The sequence below is a fragment of the Pelodiscus sinensis genome, chromosome 1, assembly GCF_049634645.1.
Source record: "Pelodiscus sinensis isolate JC-2024 chromosome 1, ASM4963464v1, whole genome shotgun sequence".
Lineage (NCBI taxonomy): Eukaryota > Metazoa > Chordata > Testudines > Trionychidae > Pelodiscus > Pelodiscus sinensis.
In genome coordinates this window covers 46,913,217-46,932,991 of record NC_134711.1, presented here as the reverse complement: position 1 = coordinate 46,932,991, position 19,775 = coordinate 46,913,217, and the positions used below count along the sequence as shown (strand labels likewise).

The window sequence follows — 19,775 nt, the reverse complement described above, 5'->3', positions numbered from 1 at the left end:
CCCCATAGCTTCCCTTTTGAGGTTGGAGCACCTGCACCGGCTTCCTGCTGTGGGGGAAGGGGTGAACCTCATAGGGCAGATCCAGCTTACGAGGGAAGGAAGTGGCTCCTTACACTGCTGTTCCCCCTTTCCCCAGCTGGGAAAATGGCAGTGCAGGAAACTGTTCACCTGGAGGCATTCCCTGCTGATCTCATTGGCTGAAATCATGGCCAATGAGAGCAGCAGGGAGCAGTGCCTAGGAGTGGCAGGAGCCATGTAAGCATCACCCAACTCGCTCATGCCCAGACCCACACCCTCTTCTGTACTCCCACCCTACCCCGTACCTTCCCTCCGTCCCACCCAGACCCCCACCCTCATCTTGTTCCTACACCCAACATCCTGGCCAGACCCCCTCCCCACCCAGCCTGCTCCTGCACCCTATCTCCCAGCCAGACATTGCGCCCCAACTCCCTCCTGCACTCATTTTCTCATAATGGATGGTCACCACTGCTTTAAGTTATATAAGAGGAACCTGCATACCAAATTTTGTGGTCCTATTTCTTACCATTTAGGACAAACAGACACACAGATGGAGGGACAAAGAGATCACATTTTTAAAATGTTTAGGAAAAGAGCCTAATAGCACCTGCAGAGAACAAGAAAATCTATCACAAAAATATCTCTTGAAATACAATTGTATATGATTTGTTGTATAAGAACCATTTGAGCTAATGTATTGGCCCAGCCACAACATGTACATCTTTGTGTTTTCAGCAATTTGCTCAGGACAGGAATGACAGTATTGCCAGGAAGAGTAACTGAAAGCAATTTATGATAGTGTTTGAACCTTTTCAAGTAAGCGAGTGCCTTTTGAATTTTATAACATGGACTTTTATGGTGACCAGTTACTTACAGAAATTATCCTGAGCAGGAGCAGGCAAAATATGGCCTGTGAGAGCCTCAGGCAGGCTGTCTGCCTGCTCTGCACCCACATGCCACTTGGAGCAGCCCACTACAGGGGCCATGTGCCTCTCTGAGTGCTACCGCAAGCTGGGAGGAGGCTTCACACACTGCCCCGCCCCAACACAATCTTGCAGTTCCCATTGGCTGTTGCCTGTTTGCAGGGCAGGCAGCACGCAAAGTACCCCCTGCACCCCATACACACACCGAGGCTTGTGGAGCTCAGAGCAACACAATGCCACTGAAACCAGCCACTGTTAGCAGTGTGCAGTGGTGTGGAAGACAGGGAGCCTGCCTGAGGGACCTGCTGGGCTGCTGGTCCGGAGCTACATAGGTAAGAACCTCCCAGGCAGAACCTGCATTTGGCACCTGAGCCTCTCCCTCCCCTCAGCCCTCTGTTCCCTTCTGGCACTCCTGCCCCTTGTAGCCAAAACACTCTACACCCCTGCTTCTGCACTCTCTCTTATACTCCTCTCCGAGTCAGAATCCTCTTTTGCATGCATACCCCCCTCCTGGAACCTGCACCTTCTGCTGCACCCCAATCACAGGTCACAACCCCCTCCTTCACCCAAACTCCCTCCCAAACCCTAGTCCCCCTCCTGCACTCCCATCCCCATCCCTGAACACGCTTCTGCACCCAACCTCCATCTCAGACCCCATACCTCCTCCACTAATATCATGGAAGAGTGCCGCTCTTGACCACATTCCAAATTCTTGGAGTGTCCCCCCCGTCAAAAATGATTGTCCACCAAGCATTGTATCTTGTATTTCTCTGCAGCTCTGTCTGCTGAATGCCCTCCTCTTTCTTGCCACTCTGCAGAAGCCCTTCTGCACAAATGTTCAATATCTGGTTAGGGCTTGTGGGTTGGCTGTACGAGAAAGAGGGAAGCAGAACAGTGTCTCTCCAAGGTCTTTCTTCCCTTTGCAATTCTACAGATGGAATGGAAGCACAGAAGGGAGCATCAGCCTCAGGAAGGATCTGGACTCAGGGTCCCACAGAGTGATGTTTTGCTTATCCCTTTGGTTTTTGGGCCGTGTGGAGTCTGCAGGTCTCAGTCTCTTCCTGTATTGAAAGGCCACACATCTCCTTTCTGTCTAGAACAAATGCAGTTCCAATTCAAATTAGGTAGTTTCCTGAAGGGCTAAGTGTCGTGGCTGGACATTAGTTGCCATTGCCAGGACATAAGTTCAAATGGTGCTAGTACAACAAATCATTGTATTACAAGAGGGTTTTTTGGTGATAGACTTCCTTGTTCTCTGCAGGTGCTATGATTGGTATGCCAGTGATAACTGCAATTCCTGCTACATGGAGAATCTGCCTAGAATCAGAATAAGATGTTGCATATATGCTGCAGCATGATACAGACACTGAGCTCAGCCCTGCATGGCTCACCTTAACGTACTTGTCGCAGTACCCGGATGTCCACCTCTCTAGCCGTGCCAAACTCAAAATTATATGAAATTTACCTCCTACCTCAATGTGGAGGGGATAACCACAACTTCCTGACCCCTGTTAGAAATTACATACATTGTGTTGTGTTATATTATAAATCAGAAATACATTTATTAATTATAAAAAGGGATATTTTGAATGGCTAAAGAAGTAGCATGCAGAATAAAGCAGATTACTAAGAAAACAATACAAAGCATGCAAACTAAGCTAGATTTGTTTAAGAGGGTGTATCTACACAGCAGAGCTTAACTCGAAATAAGCTATGCAAATTGAGCTACGTCAATTGCATAGCTTATTTTGAAATAGCTCATATTCTTTATGGAAATATGCTTTTGAACATGAATATGCCTAACTTGAATATGCTTTATGCAAACTAATGCTTCCAATCCACCATTAGAAAGCTTGCAATCCCCTGACTGTTTATATTTTCATTGTGTGCATGTATCATTCCTGTATTTGAAGTTGGAAACATAAAGTATAAACCTGTTTACTAAGCTAGACAGGCTAAGTGAGGGCCATTGGGTACTCAAGGAGCTTGATGGTCTGGTATTTGAGACAATGATCTATGAGTAGTCTTGCTTCTCCTGTGAGCCTGGCCAATTATGGTTGGTCCTGCCAAGACATGTGAACAGGCCACAGAAGCTGGAAACTATTTTTGACACTGTATTTTTCTAGTAAAGGTGAGGAAAGTTTGAATGGAACATTGAGCAAAATCTATATAAAGGCATGAAACCAAGCAATAGGGGCTGCTACCAGATACCAGGAGATCCTAGATTACCACCTAAGATGATGGCTGCAAATATCTAAGATTGAAAGAGGGAAGGATCAGGCCCAAGTTAGGAGGCTTCCATACTAGTGAGAAAAGCTGATTAGAACTACTGTTAGGGTAAGAAATGTCATATAACAAGTTTCTTAAGTTTAGCTGGCATGTTTTGTTTGACTTTGCTTAGTAACTTACTTTGTGCTGTGTGCTATTACTTTCAACCACTTAGTATTTATGCTTAATCAGATAATTTTGTGTATTAATGAACCCAGTGTAAGTATTTGTTACCTGGGGAGGGAAAACAATTATGCATCTCTCCTTTTCATTCATAAATGTGACACACAACTTATGACCACTTTCTGTATAAACTTTATGCAGAGTGAGATGGATTTATCTGAGGGGTTGTTCCCATCAGGACTGTGCACCTGGGTGTTGTGTCAAGTCCCTTTGTCTGAGTCTTCCCAGAGCTGAGTAGATCTCAGTGTCTGTGTTGCTCATCTGTGGGCTTTTTACTTTTGCTGTGGGAGACCAGACCTTCTGTCTCAGCAGGACTGGGGAGGGAGCATTCCGGAGGGCAGGTGGTGGGGTGGGGGGAGGACACAGCATTATGATCAACTTCTCAGGTGACAGTCTTAAGGGGATCTCTGTGACCAAACCTGTCACACAGAAGTCTTTTTAGATTTGCTGTTGTTGAGATGAGCTTGTGGGGAATAGTTAAATTATCTGTAGGAGAGTGTTTCCTGGAGACACAAATCTGGAAGCATGGCATGAATGACCTTGTTCTTCCAGTGATCCTCCGTTGTCTGATGAGGACCGTTTCTTGGGCTCTATTCTTGGGTACAATTTAGAGCCATACTAGGTTACTCCTTGGGACTAAACTATGGACTTGAAGTCCTAGGAACAGGGAGCAGCAAAGGTTGCTTTTAGTTGAGCTGAGATTTGAGTTTGTGATGAAACATGAAACCAGAAGCAATCTGGATTTGTAATAAAGGTTTCTCGCAGATTTTGCCTTAATTTATAAATGTCATTGTATATCGCCATGCAAAGTATTAGCTCAGTGTACACGAGTCACGTCACCTTCTAGTTGACAGCTGGATAAGAATCCAGCTTGTGCTCTTCTAACTAACTGTTCTGGATCTGGTTCACAATAAGAGTGCTCTGACTTTGGGATTGCAACATCTGTGAACCTCAGATGCTAAGGAGGAAACTCTTGAAGGGAGTTCCTGGCTCAGTGTGTGCAATCATATTGCCACAAGTGACTGGCTCACAGGAAGAACATGAAAAGTAACATATTACATTAAAACTAACCCTGGAACTTTCCCTTGCAACAAACCCTGTTGCCAGCTTTGTCCATATTTACTCTGGAGACACCATCACTGCTCCTAACCATGTCAGTTACAGGAATATGAGCCCTAGATCGTATATGTCCAGCAATGTGATATATGCCATCATGTGCCAGCAATGTTCCTCTGCGATGTATATTGGACAAACTGGTCAGTCACTTCGCCAGAGAATCAATGCTCACAGATCAGAGATCAGAAATTTCCACACACAGAAACCTGTCAGCCAGCATTTCAATCAAACTGACCATTTCCTTAAAGACCTGACAACATGTGTCTTACTACAAAGAGACTTTAACACCAGATTACAGAGGGGCTACATCTAGACTGGCATGATTTTCCGCAAATGCTTGTAATGGAAAAGTTTTCCATTAAAAGCATTTGCGGAAAAGAGCATTTAGATTGGCATGGACGCTTTTCCGCAAAAAGTGCTTTTGAGGAAAAGCGTCTGTGCCAATCTAGACGTGCTTTTGCGCAAAACAAATCTGAGCTGTCTACACTGGCCCTTTTGCGCAAAAGCTTTGCACAAAAGGACTTTTGCCCGAATGGGAGCACCATAGTGTTTCCGCAAGAAGCACTGATTTCAGACAGTAGGAAGTCAGTGTTCTTGCGGAAATACAAGCGGCCAGTGTAGATAGCTGGAAAGTTTTTCCGCAAAAGCAGTTGCTTTTACGGAAATACTTGCCAGTCTAGACACAGCCAGGGAGACTTCAGAACTTTTATTTATGCTAAAATTCGACACATTGTGAATGGGCCTTAATATAGATGATAATTACCTTACACATTACAATTTCCCCACCTTTTGATATTCATAGTATCTCCAGATTATCCACTTAATTGATTCTTACAATAAGCAATTTCCTCCTTCCTTATCTCTTCCTTGTCCTCTCGCCCCCACCTTCTGTTCTATGTAGCTGATTTGTTAGTTTGTAATTTGTTTACTTTTTTCATTGTATTCCTCTGTTATATAATGGTCATGCCAATTCACTTTCAGAATATGTTCAGAAGAAGTGGGTCTGCCCCATGAAAGCTCATCACCTAGTAAACTATCTTGTTAGTCTTTAAAGTGCTACATGACTGCTTTTTTTGTTTTAGGAAGAACCTGAGATTCCCAAGTAAGGGAAATCCTCCCTTGGCTCAAATAGCATTTGTTTAGTTATTATTTTGGAATGTAAATGAAAATAGGAATTATAGAAAGCTGTGTTTTTACCCTGCTGTCGCATGTCTCTGATTTAGCTGATGTATCTATATGCCTATAGCCCATACATTTCTCAGTACACTGTGAGAACATGCACTCTCTGAGATGTTGGGTGGGGGGGGAACAGAAGTATCACCTGGTAATGTCTCTCTCTCAGCTTTCATTAGTACTGATAGTCAGGTGAGCACTGGAAAATTGCATGCTATTTGTAAGTATGCAGGCTCTGTATAGATGACTGATGGCTAATAATTTGGAGTATTGTGGTTCTTATAGGAATATCTCCTCATCCATTCTAGAGGTGAGAGGTATAAAAGAAAAATGGAGCTTTTCTATAGCCTTCAGAATGTGGGCAGGAGACACTTGTATGAGGTTTTTGGTTAGGGCTGGGGACTGGGAGCAAGATCTCCAGTTCTTTTTCTTGCTCTGCTATGTGATCAAGTGCTAGATCACTTTGGATTTAATTCACTTAGTATGTAGGGTCAATGCAAAGCCCTGTGTACAGTAAATGAAGACACTGGCCTTGTGAAGGAAGATGTGAAGGGTGCAGTGGGAATAAGAAGCTGACATTGCCACGCCAATCCTCACAACTGCTCTTTAGGGGCTGCAGCCCTATAGAAGCCCTGGATTTTGGATTGTGATTCTTGGGTATTTTGTAGTTGGTGTGGATTTCACCCTTGCCACTATGTCCATTTACCCATTTACAAAATGGATGTAATAATAGTTACGTGTATATTATCTCACAGTAGTTTTATGAGGCTTAATTGAATAATATTTTTAAATATCTTGAAGTCCTTTGATGAAAGGTTTTATGTTGTTACTTGTTAGAAGCAAATGTGTTCTCCAAAGTACACCTATAACTATGTTATAGATCAGAGCTACTCAACACGTGGCCCATGGGCCACATGTGGCCCGTGGCTCATTTGTTTGTGGCCTATGGTGCAGTTCAGGTTTATGCGGGCCTCCACTGGGAACATGCTCCACAAAGGCGAGGCATCTCCCAGGTGGGGTGAGCATTGAAAGACGCAAGCAAATGGGCTGGCTGGAACAGACGGGTAGAGGGTGTCAGTGTTTCTATCCCCCAGGGAGGAGGTGCCAGGAGCTATTTGCATATATTTACATATATATTTTCATGTATATGCAATCACACTTAAGTTGCGGCCCTCAGCATGTGCTGTGAGTATCATTGTGGCCCCCAGGGCTTCCAAAATTGAGTAGCCCTGTTATAGATCATTGTTTTAATATATTTTGTTAAGTGTGATAAAATTTACATCTAGAATGGCTTATGTTTTGTTATTTTAGCGCTCTTTGTGCTTGAGGCATTTCTAGCAAACTAAGATATCTTCACACGCATAGACAAGTTGCACTTTGGCTGGCTGCAGAGAAATGATTAGAATAAAGACAACTTCATTTTTAAACCACTACAATAAGCCACAATTATGCTGTCAATTAATAGAAATAATATTTAATAAAATCCCAGTTTTATTTTGTTTGTGTCGCATCTGTCTTTTACTATAATTTTTGTTCATCACTGAATGAACAGGTAAAAGTAATTATTCAAAACAGGTAAAAGTAATTATTTTCTTACAAGTCCTGCAATTGGGCAAATTGAATCTCTTTTACAAACCTCTCAAAAGTCAGAATACGGAGAGAGAAAGAAAGAGAGAGAGTTAGTTCTTAAAACATTAAAATGACAATTGGATTATTAGGTCTTTTGTGGCACTATACAAAATGATACAGGATTTCTGACATCAAAATCAGCAATACAGATAGCCTTTAAAAATACAGAATGAGTTGCTTATCCCAGGAAACAGTGTCTCACAAATAACCAAAAGCATCTTTTGTTCTTTGGTTAATTAGCTTATTATACTGTAGGTACATAATTCTTTCTAAAAAAGCAAACATTTGAACGGGCGTCATGAAAAAGTTACGAATGATAAATTCAGGTAGCGTAAAAATGTTAAAGATGTCGACTTTTCGAGAAAGATGTATGCAGTAGCATGAAAGAATTTAAGCTTGTGGAACCAATGCTGGTGTAATGTTATAATTCCTATCAGTTAAAAAGATGTTCTATTGTTTGTAAATAAAAAGGAAATATTTCACTGAGGCACTTCCATCTGTTACCTTAACAATGAGTGAAGTCATGCAGTTAATCACAGCATTTTCTAAAAAAGGATTTAAACTTGAAGCTCAGCTCTTACATCTCCATACAGTTATAAAACACTTACACACCAAGAACAACTATTTCTGACTGTTAGTGTTGTGTTTTAATTCCAGTATGGGCTAGTACAGAACTCAAAGACATGGGTTTCCTACTGAGTGCTGAGATCTGCTGCCAGGAATGGCTGCTTTCCAAGGAAATGTGCTACCTTTTCAAGATAAGTGTTCTCGGATGAAAGAACATTTTCACTGCTGAATATGTTTTCTTGATGAATATTCTTGATGAATATGTTTTCTTGCAACATATTTAGCAATATGTAATCTTCCAAGTATTTAATATAAGTAATCTATCCAACATAAAAATAATGGGGAAAGAAAAACCCTAAAGCTAGCTCGATGCCTCAGAACTCTTAATCCTTTATAGAGCTGGTGGTTTGCTCTACTGAGGACTGTGATTCAAATCAGAATACTGCTCTCAAAACTGGGAAGCAAGCTAACAGGGCTAGCACTGCAAGACAAGTTTGAAGTTAGGTAGCTTAGTAAAAAGTCTTTTTTAAAATTACAGATCTTGGTTTTCCCTAGGGAAGGAATTCTGGGACAAAAGTGGTGCATGCTGGGAAAATGTAGGTCCTAGGATTTATATATGTAGCCCACCATGGAGAATAGGCTATTTTGATGCATAATGCACAGCAATTTTTTTTCCTGATGGGTGTACTCAGGCATCTGATCTAAGCATCCCTGGTGGTGATGTAATATCAGGAAAATGTTACGTTCATTATGGAGAATTCCTGAGGAAAACTAAAATAATGTTCAAAGGCAAATAGCAGTTTCAAGGATATCACTGACAGTCCATCCCGTTTCATAGAGTGCAGGGCTGCTGCAGTGAAAACCTTGCCTATGTGACGTGCTCCTGAAATTAGTTTGTGGAGTAAATCGCTTCCTTTAAATAGGAAAAAAAATGTGTTTTGGAAACTTTAGACCACAAACCACTGACATAGATGCTATTATAAGATTATATATTTTTTTTAATGCATATGATTTAAAATGATATAATTACATTGTGTTTGAAGCACCGACATTTCATATAAAAAAGTGACACGTATACAAGAGAGGCACAAGCACTATTCATTATACAAAAAAATTTGTTTTTCTTTTACTGTTTAAGATTCACTTCCATTCCAACCCTAAAAAGGAAGCACCCTCTGCTGGCTCCTGCAAGATATTGCTGTAGTTCTTTGTAACATGGCAGCTATAAAATGTAAGTTAATTTCTCTGAATTAGGTTTCGGAGGTTCATTTCTGATCAATACCAACCCGTTTATTAATCTGAGCATTTCTTCTTGTGGCTAAATCTACTCCTGATTCATTCACTCTAAGGTAATGATAGTGATACTAAGTCAGGATCTAAAGGGTGTGACATATTACTTTTAAATTAATATTGAGGTTCTGTGCAAGCAGATAATACAATTTACACTTAGATTTATTATTGAAAATTTATGCCAAATACTGGCTATTTTCTTATTGCTATGTAAAACATGTTATCTTGTCACAGAGAGACAGGAGAGTTTTAAAATTAATCTAAATCTTTGTATGTGAGATAGGAAAAATGAATTAGGACAAATGTACAACCATCAAAATACAGGATGGGGACTGAGGTGATCACTGATTTCTAGAAAGTGAGCACATTAAAGTACATTAAATATACTTTTTACGGTTAAAATATTAAAAGTGCAGGTTGTCCACCCCCTATATTTCTGCCAGCTTATATTACTCAATAAAATAGTATCTTTGATGTTTCTTTCCTTTGTATTTTGTAAATTAAAAAATATAACACAAGTAGGATTTTTTCCCAAAATATCCATACAACCTGTTGCATCAGATTATGCCAGACAGTGTCTTGATAAAAAAGGGGCAACTGAAAGTGGCATATTTTTAGTGCAATGTATGTATTCCTGTCTAAGAGCTAAAATGAACAAGGGCTGCCCTGTGCCTTTGTAGTTTAATGTTTTCTAACTCTGACTTCTCATTTGGCATCACTTTCTCAAGCAGTAATTAATTACACAATACTACATGGTAGTATATATTTTTCACTTGTGCCCAAAATGAGGATTATAGGACTGTGATGTAGCAAAGCACTTGAACATGCTTAATTTTAAGCACATGAGTTGAATTTGGGGCCTTAAGTATTAGAATATACTTCACCCATTTTTCAAAGCAATTCCACCCAATCAGCATGGCTTTGAGGAATATAGTATTTTAAAGTTATTTGTCAACATTCCCCCAAAGTTGCTCTCATAAATGAGAGAGTCCATCAGTTAGCCACACAGTGACACATTAAGATTCAGAATGTGATGGTCTAGAGTAGGGCTACTCAACTTTGGAAGCCCCAGGGGCCACAATATGGTGCATATACCTATGTGAAATGGCACTGAACACAGCTTTCAGCATTGTAGGACATTGTATGGTAGTGGAACTAAATTGACAGTGGGATTTATTAGGTAAGGCAAATGTAATTATCTTAAAAATGGAAAACAACCTGATGTTTAGAAAACTAATCTGAATATAATTTGTTAGCCTGTCAGTTCTGGACAACAGAGGATATGTTCAAACCTGGATATGTTCAAACTCATGCAACATTGAGTGGCAGCTAGAGATTATAGATTATGCAGTTCAGCAGTGAAATTGAATTTTTATTTTGTTGACACACACTGACAGATAATTTCTGAAGATTTTAAGGCTCAAGTTCTTCTAGTTTCCTGTAGAAAAATGACCATGTTTGAAGCACTTTTTCCTGTGGTGACCTGGCTAGGAAAGAAGTCTAGACCACCTCACTTTCAGTTCTGTGATAGGCCATTCATATCTTTTCACAGAGCTTTCATTCCTTTCACTGTGTGCTATGTTTTTTCTAAAACACTGCACTTTTGCAGCATTTATATCCCCAAAGCTTTGTAGAATAATTCTAATAGAGTTGTTAGATAGTGTGAATAAGGAGAGAATATAATAGGAAGCAAGGGAGCAAAAAAGTGGTTTTGAGATGAACTAGGGAATGAAATGGAGAACTAACAAAGTGGAGGCTATTGGAAGGCAGTTCCATATGGCAAGAATTGCAGGAGAAAAGATGGTTATGGCAACAATGGGAAATATTTTTGGAAGGCAGACAGGCCAGAAGTGGTGAGTGGAGGAGATACTTTGAAAAATATTACCATGAATGTGTTCTGGAAGGCACTTAAACTGTCATTCTGCTAATGCAGACTGTATGGGCATGTCTATACTGGTGAGTTATTTCAAAATAACTCCCCTTATTTTGAAATAACAAGCCCGATTATTTCAGAATAACTGACGTTATTTTGAAAGTACTGGTTGTCTAGATGCTCTTTTTCGAAAGAGGCTTTGTTGAGAGTATCTTTTGAAAAAGCCTCTTTCGAAAGAGGCTTGCAGTCTAGACATAGCCATAGTGTGGACGCTTGCCTTGTTGTTTCAAAATAAAGGGAGTTGTTTTGAAATAACTCCCCAGTGTAGACATGTCCCAAGAGCTTATACGTTTTCATCAAATCATAAGATATCTATAGGAGACACAAACAAAGCAAATACTGAAACATGTTGCTATGACATTAGATCATATATACTTCATGAGGATTTCACAAGGCTAATATGATATTTTAGGACTAACTCAAACAAGAACAATCAGCTAGATCCCCTTGAAACCCTAATATTTGTATACCAAAAAGAAATTGTTCTAGAATTCATTCTTTTCCTGGTTGAATTCTATAAACTGTACTTTCTGTGAATGTAGAATACTAATACCAGATGTTTTGTTAAAACAAGGTTAGCAGCACTATATGGTTAAGAACACCCGCATAAGCAAAAAGTCAGAACCCTTCCCCCCCAAGAGACTTTTCAAATTAATTACACTGTACTTTGGAGCTAAAATGGTAACAAAAGAATATCTATTTCCTCTGATTTTGAAGGAGGCCACAGCAGCAGTTACCATTTAAGTTTCAAGACAACCATAAAGAAGCCTTAATGCAAACATGTTTAATTGCAAAATGAAGACAATGTGATTAGATTTATAGGCCATCCCAAGTAAAACCATAATGTGACACTATTGCCACATGGACAGTAGACAGCAGTTTTATTGTAAACTCCTTTCTCCCTCTCCCCCACACAATACTTTGTTTGTTTGTTTTGTTTTAATTACTACCTGGTCATAGTCTACATTGCTTTTTAAAAAATTAAATTTGTAGAAAATCTTCTTAGATATTTTAAAGAAATGGTATAGCAAGAAGAAAATGTGAGTGGTTTAGGGGTTTTTTTTTTGTTTGCTTTTTTGTTTTAATTTTCCTTATCTTAAGCTGATGTGATTCTGCAGGTACAACACTGACTAGTGGGTTGAGCTTAGGATTGGGAGCAGGAAATTCTTGAATTTTAATATTAATTGTTATATTGGTTCATTGTGTGACCTTGTGTAACCCACACACCTTCTGGGTGTGGTGGACTGTCCCATGTAGTGGCACTGAGAACACTTAATGTGTGTTTATACAGCAGCGTTATTTCGGAATAGTGGCTGTTATCCCGAAATAACAAAGTGAGCATCTACGCAGCAATTCTGTTATTTCAAAATAAATTTGAAATAATGGGTGGCTTATTCCGACTTCTGTAAACCTCATTCCATGAGGAATACCACCTCTTCCAAAACAGCGATTTTGAAATAGCTGTAGTGTGGATACTTTGCTGCTATTTTGAAATAGCTCCTCCCCAGAACCATTCAAAGTAATTACTCCCTAGTGCTTCCTCAGGCTCTAAATTGAGGTAGCATGTCCACATTGGGGGAGCCTGCCGCAGACTAATTTTGAGACTTCCTATAGTGTAGCTGTGCTATTTTGAAATAAGCTATTTCGGAATATTTCTTCTGGCTTTTAGCTCAAGTGGTAGAGGCTCATGCACTAAGCTTTAGAGTTCCCAGGTTTGGTTCTGCCTGATGGCGTTACACTTGCTCAAGTCACTAATCTCTCTGCCTTAATTTTGCAGTCTGCAGTGAGATGATAATAGTTACTAATGGAGGTACTCAATCATGGATACCAACAGGGTGATATGAGAACCTACAGCTGTTGGTTACAGGCCCTTTGCTGCACTGTGACTCTGTAGTAGAGAGTCATAGTGTGCACTTCTTAAATTAGTACTGCTGCCAGCTACATTAATTCTCCACAGCCTTTTCTCACGGCTCAGTTGCATTTGCTACAGGGAGTGTGATCTTGCTCCAGTCCCTGGAACTGCCCACATATTTTACATATATGGCACTAAATGGCCGGAAGCATATGCACTACTATTTTTACTAAAGCCAAAGAAACATTTTTACATAACAGATCCCTATATGTACCTAAAGTTCTATTATTGTTTCTAGGAAAACATGCCTTCTAGGTAGTCAGACACCATGGTAATGAGTGCAGTATAAGAACCAAAATGTCCCTATAAGTTATATCCCCAAGTTTACCTAAAGAGCTAGACATATACTTTTGAAAAAGCCTCTTTCGAAAAAAAGTGTCTAGACTACAACCAGTACTTTCAAAAAAGCAAGCCACTTTTTCGAAAGAGAGCAACCAGGCAGTCTGGATGCTCTCTTTCGAAAAAGCACAGTTTGTGTTACATAGCACCTTTTTTCGAAAGAGCACTTTCGAAAAAAGGCGTTCTTCCTCACAAAATGAGGCTTTCTGCAGTCAAAAAAACTGCCACATTCTTTTGATTTACTTTCAAAAGACTGCGGCAGCAGTCTAGACTCAGGGGAAGTTTTTTCAAAATTAGGCCACTTTTTTGAAAAAATCCTGTAGTCTAGATACATCCTACCAAGCCTGTTATTTTGAAATAATAGACTTGTTATTTTGAAATAATAACTCCCGCTTGTGAAAAGGAATAAGCTTATTTTGAAATAGTTATTTTGGGTACGTCTACATTGCACGCTTATTTCAAATAAGCTATTCCGGAATACTTATTCCAAAATAGCTTATTTCAAAATAGCATGTCTACACTGCAGGGAAGCCTCAAAATTAGTCCAAGGCAGGCTTCCCTAATGTAGATGTGCTATCTCAATTTAGAGCCCCAGAAGGCATTGGGGAGGAATAACTTAGAATGGCCCTGGTGAGGGGCTATTTTGAAATAGTAGCAGTGGAGCATCTACCCACCCCTTATTACAAAATAGTTATTTTGGAATAGGCATTATTCCTAGTAGAATGAGGTTTACAGATTTTGGAATAAGCCGTCTGTTATTTTGAAATTATTTCGAAATAACGGAATGGCTGTGTAGACGCTTGCATTGTTATTTTTGAAATAATGCTAGTTATCTTGAAATAACAGTTCAGTGTAGACGTACTCTTTGGGAGTTATTATTTCAAAATTACTTATTTTGAAATAGCTTGGTAACGTATATATAGCCATAGCCATAGAGTTGGAGGCATTTTTCCCTCCCAAGAAACCAAGATTGCTATGGAAGAATATAGAGTACTAGACATGACATGTTCCCCTACTTCCATCCTCCAACACCAAACAAATGTTCTAATGTTGTTCTTGAAATCTGGACAAACAGAAGACATCAGAAAGAATGAGGCAGTGCTCCAAGGACTGTAAAAACCTTCACAAGAGGACCTTGTTAACATGACTCCTCCACCTTAAGACAAGAAATGATACTTTCTGATGCAGTACAAAAACTTCTGCAGATCATTTGCAGAGATATAAGTAAGGAGCATTCATTAAAAAGAAGAATACTAGTTTGCAAAAATCTCTCAGGAGAACTTTTTCACAGAAATGAAGAGATGTCAGTGGGAGTTGATAGTGCACGTACGCATGTGCATGCACATTGTAGGGAGAGGGAGAAGGAGAAAGGATGTAGTCAGACTCTAGAATGTTAACATTTCAAATGCATTTTGGAAATCACCTATGTTCCCTAAAACCTGATCCCAAACTATTCATGTATTAAAAGTGGTCTGCATACAAAACTGAAAAATATAGAGTTGGCAATAGCTGTTATAAATGATGGATGGCTTCAAGGATGCATTGGTTCCCTTGGCTCTAGATCCAGTGTGAAGGGGAGGATGGTAGTCAAATGGAATATTCTCTGACATTTGTCTCTGTATGACTCTTACTATCAAGGCTGTACTGCAGTTAGTAGGTAATGTTTGGACCGTGTGTTAGCACCATTGCTATTTGCTGTACCATCAGCTAGAAGTTTAAATAGGCTCATGAAAGGCCTGATCGAAAGCCCGTTGAGATTCATGGAAAGATTTTCAATAATTCGTAGGGACTTTGGTGCAGGCCCATGACCCACTTTCCTCATAACCACAACCAGCATACTCACTGGCATTCACCTTCCTCCCCCCCCTCCCCCACATTCCCCTTCTGTTCTGTAATGTGATTTGTCCTTTTCATGTGTGTTCTTTTTTTTAAATTGTATCCTTTGGTATATATGGTTGTGACTGTTTTCTTCCATTATTTGATCTGAGGAAGTGGGTCTGGCCCACGAAAGCTCATCATCTAATAAACCATCTTGTTAGTCTTTAAAGTGCTACATTGTCCTGCATTTTGCCACAACCAGCAGTGGCACAGGAAGATTTTTAAGAGTGGGGGTACTGGCATCTCTCTCCTATTCCCCCACCTGAGGCCAGGAGCAAAGTCCTGGTGTGGGACTTTGGGACATGGGGCTGGTGGTAGAGCCCCCAGCACACAGGGCTAAAGCAGAGACCCCAACCCTGGAGCCAGCAGTAGAGCCTCCGGAACATGGGGTGGCAGCTGGGACCCCAGATGTGGGCTGGTAATAGAGCCTGCAGTGCCTGGGAGGCAGCCAGGACCTTGGGTGCTAAGCTGGTAGCTTGGGAGTGCTGCAGCTCCTCCTGCTCTCCCTAGTTCCCACACTTATGAATCTCAGACTGTTGCACAATGCAATTTCTGTCAACGTTTTTCAGATATTTTAACAGAATTTATAGTACTGTGCATAAAGCCTGACATATTTAGTGCTTTGCATATTGAACACATTCTGCACATGCTCTCTAATTAATCCTCACAACAGTCCTGGATGTAATGTCTTTATATTATAAATGATGAATTTGAGGCAAAACCACTCAGTGGCCTGCTGGCCAAAGTACTTCAGTGTCTGGGGTGGATTTAGAATCCAGGGAATTCTGGCTTCCTGTGTATTCCTCAAAACACTAGAGTACCCTTTCCTGTAGGGTATATTTACAGTAACACCATAAGCCTATGAACTGTAAACAACATGATAGTAATATGTTTATAAAACTGCTTATGTATATATGTATATAAATAATTAGATTATATCTGAATTTATAGATATAGATTGAAGGAAAAGAAAGGATTGAAGGAAAAGAAATAATCATCAGTGGAAAATATTATTTTCAAAACCAGGAAAGTGTCTGCAAGAGCTTAATTCATACTTGGAGGAAAAACAATGTTTCCAAAACCAGAAGAGTCCAAAGAGCTTCATCCTAATTTTTGTTGTTGTTCCACAGCATGCTGCCTGCCTCACTGAATGCTCAGCTTTTACTAGCACGTCATGTGGCATTCTACCAGCTGCTGAACAGTTGCTTGCATCAGACAGCTGTCAAGAGTCACATCTGAGTGATGTTTGTAAAAACCACAGTGTAGTGTGACTGATTCTCCCCTTTCTCACTATTAGGTATTCTTCCTTGTGTGCCTGTTCTGCAAAATGGAAGTAATACTGGAATGTATCATGCTGCATTTGTTGGATGTTGTTGCTTTGAAAATTGCCTGAAAAGTTAAAGAGCTAATTGAATGTACTTCTTTATGATCTACAGGGTCATGATATTGCCCTTTTTGCATTGGCCACTTGACGTTGCAGGGATTGGAACATGATTTGCATTGAAGACCTCTAATACTCCATTTGATGTTTTGTAATTGTCTCCAATAGTCCCACTTTATAGGAATATCTTTGGTAGCCAAGCTTGTTAAATGTTATAGTAATGTTATAAAGGGGAGCAGTCGAGCTGAAAGCAATGGTGCATTAGTAGCTGATGTCAAAAAGGCTTATGAAGAGGAAATGATTTATTTTAAATGATTAGTTTTGCATTGTATTTGTTGCTAAATAGTTTCTGATATGTTCAAGTAACATTTTATACAATAAATTGAGTGTCTCCTCTTTACATTTATTAGTACTCATCCTCGTAATATTTTCTCTTTTAACAAAGGCTTAACTTAAGGCAGTAAAAAATTGCCTTATGTGGAAAGAACTTTGCCACATGCTTCAACTTGATTATTCACATTTCAGAGCAACCCTAAGAGAAACTGTAAATAAGAACTAGGCATAAAAATATAGCAGCACCTGGGAATACTCAGTGCACTGCACAATAGAACAGAATCCAAGCCCTGGCAAGCAGCCAACCACTGGGGCTAACTTGGGAAGGACTTAATATATACTGAAGAACTGATCCACTTGGAAACAAACTGTGGGTGTACTTACTTCCTTGTCACATGCTGTACTTATTTTACTACTTTGACTATAAAATAGATCCTGTCATGAAGTAGTAGATCAGAACCTAGCACTGTAGGTGTGCCATAATAAAAACCTGAAATTATAAGATGTACTCACCCTTATCAAGACCCTGTCTAGGTTTTTTTGTTTCGTTTTGTAAACATACAGCTTCATATGGACATGGAGATTGAAGAAATCAGTTCTGAAATAGTCAGAGAAAAGTGGAGATACTGTAATGCAGGCTGGGAGAGATAATTGGATAAGTACTAGTAAGTCTGAATCATATAAAAGCACTGGATAAGTCATCTGTAGAAATTACCATAGCTATACAACAAAACATGAGGTTTCTGTTTGTAAATGAACAAATCAGCTATTTCCTGTGAACTGCGACAATTGCCATTTTTACAGGTTGCCCTTAAAATAATTTTGAGCTGTTAAAATTTTACACAGCGCATAGACAGTCTAATGTCATTTGAAACTGAAACTATTGTTTTAAAGCAGACAACAGACCATGTGTATATTTTAGAATATGGAACAAGAAAAAAGTCTAGAGTTTTTCCGCAAGATTGCTGAGCAATAAAACTTTGAGTCACAAAAGCTTTCTCTGTTAAAGGGATCTGTAAAAAGTAATTATTAAGTGCAACATGAAATGTTAGATTTCTATTAGGCATGCTCTATATCCCTGTTTCTCTTTCCCTTCAGTATATATTTCTCTATTGTTGCAGGTTTCACCAGGGAAATACCAGCTTCAAATTTATCCCTAAGCTAAAACCTATAAATGATTGACAAAATATTAGGAAACTTGAAAACTGGGTTAAATATAAATTCTGTTGCTATTGGGTGTATATTCTTTACTCAGTGAGCATCTGCAACTCCTGTTCATATGCAGTAAGGAGAGAATATTCTCCAAACAATTTTTGTTAGCTTAAAACCTTTTGTAGAACTATGAAGCATGCATGACAATGCCTTAGTTTCGATGTGTATATGCAGATACCTGTAGGGTTTTCACTGGATCATGGATTTCTCCAGTTAAACTGAGATTGTAAACCCCCACCAACTCGTTTTCGTGCCTGCTTTGTTTTAACTGTTGGCATAATTGCACAAGTAGGAAATACACACAAAATGATCAATAAATCCTTTTACTTTTGTAAACTGTGCTAATAACACAGCCAATTGTATTCATAAAAAATGTGCCTCAATGGTGCTTTCTATAGAAAATATCTATCTCATTAACAATAACAATAGCAGTTTAATTACTGCCTCACTGGACCCTTTTGAAGCCAAGCCAGTCATTAATTTATTATCTGTAAATCTCTCTTAATCATACTACATTTTATTTGTTAGCACTTTTCTTTCTATTCTGTTTAGTAACAGTCATGGGACAACCTTCCCATAAGTATCCTTAGGACTAGCTAGTCATCAGATATGGACATATACCTATCTCATAGAACTGGAAGGGATCTTGAGACATCATCGAGTCCAATCCCCTACCCTCATGGCAGGACCAAGTACCATATGTGAAATACCAGCTTCCTCCTGAATGAGCTGTAGAAGAATTAACACTAACGGCAGCCACCCATTTAAACTAATGGCCACCTGCTCATTAATGGTTATTCTGGTATTCAGCCCTTTTGAAAATCAGCCTGTGAGATTTCAGTTAGATCTCTTAGGCCTAAATGTTTGGCATAGCAATCTGGGTTTGGAGGAGAACATGGAGTATATTGCATATAATGTAGGACAGGTATGCTGCAACATCTGTAACATTCTGTAATTCATATGCAAATCTGACACCCTAAACCAAGGTTTAAATAGACACATGGAGTGGTTCTCGCATTGTAAGAGGTAATTTCCCATTCAGATACTCTCCTTCTCACCACTATTGGAGATGAGCCATACCCACACTGATTTAATTAGCACTGATGTCTCATTCCCAGCTCTCTCCAGTTTGTTTTCTTTCTTTCTTTCTTTCTTTCTTTCTTTCTTTCTTTCTTTCTTTCTTTCTTTCTTTCTTTCTTTCTTTCTTTCTTTCTTTCTTTCTTTCTTTCTTTCTTTCTTTCTTTCTTTCTTTCTTTTCAGCATCTGAGGAAGTGAGTTGTAGCTCTCAAAATCTGATGCCCTAACCCTAATCAATGTGTTAGGCTTTAAAGTGCCACTGGGCTCCTAGTTGTTTTTCCTGTAACACTGTGTTTTTCTACTCTTACTTTAAAACCCACTTTGGGGTCAGAGATGTATGCCTTCCCCCTTCCTATATCTACAGGCCTGTCTGCGAGGAGGGGGGGCAAAAGGTTCCCACAAGCATGAGTGGGCGGGGGAAGTCTGGGGCAGTGTACTACCTGAGCCTCCCTCCCCCATTCTTCTGAAAGTATTACAGTTTCATTCACACTCACAGTCACTATGCAGCCAAAGTGCACTTGGATGAAGTGGTGGATATCTTTG

At 39.6% G+C, this 19,775-nt stretch overlaps 1 long non-coding RNA gene across 2 annotated transcripts in view; it reads right to left on the bottom strand.

The window, feature by feature from the left end:
* LOC142829523 (uncharacterized) overlaps positions 1-17,541 on the bottom strand; it is a 54,563-nt gene extending 37,022 nt beyond the window's left edge. For both annotated transcript variants that reach the window (XR_012903968.1, XR_012903967.1), the window contains exon 1: positions 17,457-17,541. This is a non-coding gene — a long non-coding RNA (uncharacterized LOC142829523). The remainder of the gene's footprint in view (positions 1-17,456) is intronic.
* Between the last annotated feature and the right edge of the window lie 2,234 nt (positions 17,542-19,775).